Below are 7764 nucleotides of genomic sequence, written 5' to 3' on the forward strand. Positions count from 1 at the left end.
CAATCCGCCTGCCTGCACGTTTAAGACCTTCATGGATTGTAAGCCACAGACCTTCAGTGGGACTGAAGGGGCTGTGGGACTCTTGCGTTGGTTCGAGAAGGCTGAATCAGTATTTGCTATGTGCAACTGTCCCGTGGGGGACCGTGTGAAGTATGCTACAGGCACTTTGGAGGATGGTGCCTTGACCTGGTGGAATGCCCAAGTACAAATGCTGGGTATTGAGATGGCGAATGCCACTACCTGGGATGATTTCAAGGAGTTGATGCGAGAGGAGTATTGTCCTCGTGATGAGGTTCAGAAACTGGAGAACGAGTTCTACAATCTGAAAATGGAGGGATCTGAGATTGAAGCATACACTAGGAGGTCTAATGATTTAGCAACTTTGTGCCCTAACATGTCTCGACCTCCACCCCGGCGAATTGAGTTGTATCTCAAGGGCTTAGCACCAGCAGTTAAGGGGTACGTTACTGCTGCAAACCTAGACAATCTGCCCCGTATCGTCCATTTGGCACATAAGATTACTGACCAAGAGGTCGAACGTGGCAACTTGCCGCCACGTGTTTCTGCTACTACCTCGACTGCTACAGCCACCACACCTGCTAGTGATCACAAGCGAAAATGGAACGATACTGACAAAGCAACCAGTGCCAGCCAACCTCAGAAAAGGGCAGACAACAGCATCCACCGTAGTTTTAGCCAGTCGTCTTCTGTGAACCAGAATCAGAGCAACAATTCAAATCAGGGTTCTTACGCGGGAAAGCTACCAAAGTGTGATAAGTGTATGTTCCACCATCGCGGGCCATGCACCCGGGTATGTCATAGGTGCAACAAGGTGGGTCATATGGCTAAAGATTGCAGGGTCTGGCTTCCAAAGCAGCCGCAGCAGCAGCCACAGCAACAGGAGAGGCAACAGTCTCAACAGAACCAGGGAAATCAAAAGGGGTGCTTTCAGTGTGGTGATGAGGGTCATTTTAAGAGGGATTGCCCTCAGCTTAATCAGAATGCTGGCAACAACAACAATACTGGGAGCGGCAACAATGGGAACAATGGTGGGAACGGAGCACGTGGAAGATTATTTACTATTGGCGCTGGGGGAGACTCGCAATGATGGCAATGTTGAGACCGGTACGTCTTCTTGAATGATCTTTTTCTGCTTCTGTTTTATTTGACTCTTGTTTCGATTGGGGTTATGTGCCTTAGGGATCAGTCGTCAGTTAGGACTGACTCCCACCTTCCTTGTAAATAAGCATGTAGTAGAATTAACTGATAGTAAATCGATAGAAGCTTCTCATGTTCTTTTTGGTTGTAAACTTGCTCTCGTGGGTCAAGTGTTCGACATTGACCTACTTCCCAATACTCTTGTAAGTTTTGACATGGTCATTGACATGGACTTGGTCATCTATGTATCAAGCAGAAAATTCTCTGCAAAAAAAAATAAATAAAAAAAAATCGTGCGTTCCCTCTCCCCAGTGGGGAAATCCTTATCAGTTTAAGATCATCGTAGTGGTGCCATTGTTGGCATTGTCTCAGTCGTGAAAGCCCAGAAGTGTCTACGGAGGGGCTACTCTGCTATACTAGCTCTTGTCACCGATTCGCCACTTTAAGAAAGGAAGATAGAGTATCTTCCAGTTATTCGTGAATTTTCTGACGTGTCTTCTGAGGAGTTACCTGGTTTACTCCCACATCGTTAGGTGGAATTTCAGAATTGACCTTATGCAAATCCTGATTTCCTTCTGGGATACAGCAATCCCTTGGATTCGCTGGATACTATCACAGATTCATCACGGGATTTTCGAAGATTGCGTAGCCTTAACCTCATTAGCACTTCGGGGAGCGGTGAACTCTTGGGAATCAAATTAGGAGGACGTCTTCTCAGCTTTCTCAGCTTAGGGAAATGGTGTAGGCGAAGCACATGGGCCTCGATATCCTATTCACCTGAGTTATGATAGGATGCATTGAAACCTGAAGACCATATGTGGGTGACCGGGCCTGAAGGCCCAGATAGCCACGCATGGGAACGAAGTTTGACATGTGGGAAAGTCAAGGTGAGATATTAGCAACCAAAAGTGCATATATGGAAATGGGAACAGACTGACATGAATTTTGTCACTGACCTACTTACAACTCAAAACGGAAACATTATCGCCAGGATGATCGTTGACGGACACACGTTACTAGCATACTTTCTTGCAATTAAGAGAGCGGACGAGTCTTCACAGCTATAATACTCCTCGGAGAGGGGCGACTTTTACGTACGAGATGCCAACTCCTGTTACCCTTGTATTTGATCGAACTTAACTGACGTCACGATGGACCATTCAACAGTCTGGGAGGAATCGGTAGCGTAACCTACGAATTCGATAACGTACACGACGTCATTTATGTCATGAACCTAAAGAAGTGTCTGGTTGACGCAACACTTGTGATACCCTTGTTGAGAGACCCACTGTTAACACAGACAAATTTTAATCGTGAGAGTTCGTTGGAACTCAAGACGTGAACTGAGGATCCTGTGAGAACATAAAGATCAAGTGAAGCTCTGTTATCCCCGATTGTTCAAACGGTGGGATCGACTTTCGATATCATTAGCGAATTTCGGGATGAAATTCCCTTTCAAGTTGGGGATGATGTGGTACCCAACTGACCTCGCAATCCTGTTTTACAATTTGGTTTACGTGGTGTCTGTGCAGTTATCTGGATGCCTAGTGATTGCGTGTAATGCTTGACTATTATTGTGATTATTATTTGTGTAGTATTACATATAGTTTAACTAGAGTTCCTATCGCTTCACTATTATGTGCTTAGTTGTCAAATTTCGGGACGAAATTTCTTTCAAGTTGGGGATGATGTGACAACCCGAACTTTCAAGGTTAATAATGTTTAACCTTGTGATGCTAACTCCTTGTTATTCCTCGTTGTTATGTTACACGCTCCGTACTTAGATGATTCTGTTTAACGTTTTCGATAACCTGGTTAGACTTGTATATGTTAGTACTTTTGGGCGACACTTTTGTATTTCGTGTAGACTGTTAATTTAGTGGGCTGCATTCTAAACCCGAGGAGCCCCAAAGAAAATCCAAGACGACTTGAAGCCCAAGCAGTCGCCATCCTTGCCATTGGGTTTGGCAGCCCAAGTTTATGGGCTTAAGCCCATATTTTGGCCAAGTGATTAAGCTGTCCAATTCCTTGCACATATGTATACGTAATAGGATACTGATTGATTAAAAACTCAAAACAAAAACCCTATTCCCCTCCATACTTTGCGTACGGCAACAGGAGCCCTCCCCTTCTCTCTCGTAACCCTCCCATCTTCATATATTCCTCCGATTTGCCTTGTGCGACTACGGCAGTGGATCATACCCCCCCCCCTCTCGTGAGACATCATACTGTTATCAAGTTTTTGGTGAGTAAACCCTTACTATGTGATTTATTATGTGATGGTTCTTTATTTTCTTTATGTGATTGTCCTTGGTTAGTAAACTTCTACATGTTATGAGCATATATATTGAAAAGAATGATGAGTAATAAACTGCTTGTTATCTATTTGGCGGAACTTAAATAATCATAATGATAAGAATAAATTGTTTTGTGTTAGTAATTAGTTGACTAGATGAACATCACTGTTGATTGAAATAATATTGATACTAAGTGACAAGTTGGTAAATTATGAATATGATTTGTGAACTTAATCTCGATTATACCAAACTCAATTTTATGCTTACTGATGTTGTTTGTGGTAATTCAAAAATAAAAGAACAAGGACTTTGAGAAGGTAATTAGATAGTAAATTGATTATTGATAGACTTGGTAGATTGGTTATTTAAATTGGGCCGTAAATAGTTATTGAATATACACACATAGTGTACTCTATTAGTATGGGCCGGATGTTAGTAACTGGGCTGCAACGAGTGGTCCTACACCCTTTTTATTATGATTGCATGCCAGCCCATATAACAGGCCCAATAGCTTAGTTTAATTAGTGTGTGCTGAATATGGGATTAGTGGGCCGAGAACATTAGTACACAGGGACTCAATTAGAGGGGTATACATATGGTGGATCGGAACAAGTAATAGGGTTAGCTGGGCTCCATGTGTAATCCTTTGGGCTGCACATGTATTCTGGTGTGGGTCGAAGCATAGTTGGCTAATATAATTAAAGGTGTAGAAAATGGTACTAAGATCTGGTTGAGTTAGTAAACTGAACATGGGCCGATGGGTAACTCCACACATATGTATGTAAATGCAAATAACATGTTGTTGGGCTGAGATATAGGATTGGATCAAATTGTTAAAGTTAAGTGCTCAGTAGTTAATTAATGTTTGTAGAATGTGGAACTAGGGTGGAATTATGGTATGAAAATTGTATGGAAACAGTATGTGAATAGTTTAAATGGCATGAGTGACAATGCTTTCATGAGACATGGATAACATTAATCGACTGGTGTTATTGGTACTACTTGTCAAATATTAAGTGCATTATTTGTGAAGCTTGTGGTCTGAGTAAATGTGGAACTGATTGTTATGTGTAATAACATAGGGCTTGGTTGACCACTGTTGTTATACGTGTAATTAATTCTTACCGAGCAAATCTAAGGTGAGTTCATCTCTCTTGAGCATGCGTCCCGGTGGTTGGGACAGTCAGTGGGTATATTGGAAAGGGATAAGTCTTTTGGGTAAAAACGAGAATGTTGGATAATATACTCTTCCTATCACCATTAAAGTCCCTCCGTGTTGTTTGGTTACCTGGAAGGTAACATGGTATTAGTTAGTAGCGCTACTTAGGTTTGGCAACCTCACCCCGTTCCTGGGAGGACGGGTGTTGAACTAATGACCTAGTCATGACCAATGCTTTGATAGGAGCATTGGAGAAAGGGCAAAATCATCAGAAGCCGTCTTGTATTGGGGTATTATCAACATTGTTTTCAACATTACGTTCGGAATTAAATTCAATGGACTAACTAAACACTTGGTAACCAACGTTTTCGTAAAACTACGAACTCACCAGCGTTGTCTGATACACTTGTTGCATGCTCGCAGGTTGTTAGATATCTTGGATGTGGGAACTTGCTGTCTGGAGTAGCCGAAGTGGTCATGAGTCGACAGGAAGGATTTATGTGACTAATTTCTTGATACTATACTTTGGTTTTGAAACAGTATCACTTAGTTTATTATTTGCTTCCGCTGAACTCATTGATTTTCGTTTAAACTTGTTGAAGATGTTTTTATTAATAATGGGGATTTTATTTATAACTTGTATGGGTTCAATGTAATTGGTGGCTCGTTATTGGTATGTCACACGCCTAACAGGGACACTCCCTATGTGGTAATTTGGGGGTGTGACAAGTTATATAGATTTTCCCCTTTCTCTAATCCTTTACACCTTAAAATATTTGTGTTTAAGAGCCAGACAAGAATTTTTGGGAAATATAACTGTCAAATGAATCTTGTAGAGAGCTAGGTTTGTGATCCTGAAAATCTCAAATAAGTTTTAACTGTCAGATAAAGTTTAGAGAGAACCAGGTTTCTGATTCTGAAATTGAAAGATAATCTTACAAGTGTTTTGAATTGTTAACTGAACTATTGATGAGCCAGGTACAGATTCTGATAGCTCAAAGCAAGAGGGAGTTTGAAGAGAGAGTCTGATGAAAGGGGGAGTTGATGAATCAAGATGTACGGGGAGCCTGTGGTTCTGAAGTGTCAAAGCTTCTTGAAGACTCAGAGTTGATGAAGATTAGCTACGAGACTAACTGCAGCAATATCCAAGGGGGAGTCTGTGAATGCATTATGTCTTCAATCACGTGTGTTAACGTCAAATTTATCAAATCGTAGCTAATAGAGTGAACAAGACTAGGTATTGAAGTGTATGAACATATTAGAAGGTTAGACAGGTCCGCACGGATCAACACAGATTGATCCGCACGAATCAAGATCCCACGCACATAACTAGGGTTTTGGTGAATCCGCATGAATGGGCGTATGTAGGTTCGCACGAACCTGCACAGGTTCGTGTTTACTTGTTGGTGCGGACCTGGAACCTCTTTATATAGGAGTCTTGGGTCTTGTTCATTTGTATGTTTTGTGGACTTGAGTGGGGAAACTTTGTCCAAGTGATTTCGTGGTTTTGTACTTACAAATTAGTAATAGAAATCATATTATAATTACTCGTTCTTGTTCTAGTCACTCTCGTACTTGGATTCCGCACAAGATACGAGATCATAGCAATCGATTGTACATCGCTGAAGATCATGATCGGTCCAAACACGTTCTTACAAGTACTTAGGCATTTAGCAGATGTTAGAGGTTGTTAGATGTCACTGTCTAGGTGACGTCAGCCAAGATGCTTCAGATGTTTGTATTCTACTATAAATAGAACTGTGCATGTACTGTTCTATTTATGACTTTCCTTTTTGACATTTTGTATAAACAAATAGGAGTGATCTTAGGCTGAGGGGGAGTTTTTAATTCTCATGCATACGTGAATCATTGTAATTACAATCTTTCAATGAAAAGCATGATGATGAAAGCAAATCTTCCATTGTTGTGATTTAAAGTTTATTCTTCCGCTGCATTATTTCCATAATTGTTTATTTTCTTTCATTATTCATCTTAAACATTCCTCACAATTCAAACTCAGATCTTAACAATTGGTATCAGAGCTTGGTCAATCAAATTCGATCTAAACAATCAATTTGATATAAAAGATCAGCTCCTTCTACTGATATCGTTTGTTCGTTGGATTGAAAACAGAGTAAAAGTTTAATTTACGTTCAAAGTAGTTTAAACAAAAACATTGTTAGTAAATAATCAAAATGTCTCAAACACACAAGATCCACACAACACTGGTACTCTGTACAAACCACCGATGCTTGTCAGATCAGAGTATAATATCTTGCAACGTCGGATGGGTCATGTACTTGTTCAGCAAAACACTGGTTGCTAGAAATCGGTTATCTTCAGACCACATATTCCGATGGTGCCAAGTGCTGAAGATCCCAAGGTCCAAGTACCTAAAAAAACTGAAAATTACTCAGAGCAAGATTTTCAGAAAATAGAGTTAGATGCCAAAGCATTTAGCATCATTGCTACGGCTCTACCTAATGACATCTATGCTGGCCTGTTGCATTATAATAGTGCTAAGGAGTTGTGGGATGCATTGAAAGAGCAATTCGGTGGTACAGAGGAGGTTATTGAAATCAATAGAGAAGTTCCGAACCAACAGTATGAAGCATTTTATCATGTTAAAGGAGAGTCATTTGTAACAACCCGACCTTTCGGATCGTTACATGTTTGCTCGGCTTCGACTTGTAACCGTGTTGTACTCCGAGATTCGATATAAACAAAGGGTTATGTTATACTAAATACTTTTTCATCACACCGCACCGCTACACGCTTAAACGATTCACATTCGCAAACACTTACGCAACACGAATTACAGAGATTTATGCTATTTAAATTGTCGTGTTTGTTTGTTTGGTTATCTTACGCCTCCGCATACGCTTATCACGACTAACATGCTAAATCGCAATGTTGTTATTAGTAGTAGTAATGTAATAACGTGTGTTCTTATGTGTCTTACTTGGGTGTGCCTATTACGTGTGTGGTTTACTCGCAAATGCTATCGCAACGCAAACTCAACGCTACTCACACAACTCGATTTATCACTCTAAAACGCAACACGACCCGAAACTCAGGGTTATACTAAAATGCTTAAGGTACCAATACTAACTAACGCAACAAAACGCATTAAACGGGCATCCTACACGC

The sequence above is a fragment of the Helianthus annuus genome, chromosome 15, assembly GCF_002127325.2.
Source record: "Helianthus annuus cultivar XRQ/B chromosome 15, HanXRQr2.0-SUNRISE, whole genome shotgun sequence".
In the NCBI taxonomy this organism is placed as follows: Eukaryota; Viridiplantae; Streptophyta; class Magnoliopsida; order Asterales; family Asteraceae; genus Helianthus; species Helianthus annuus.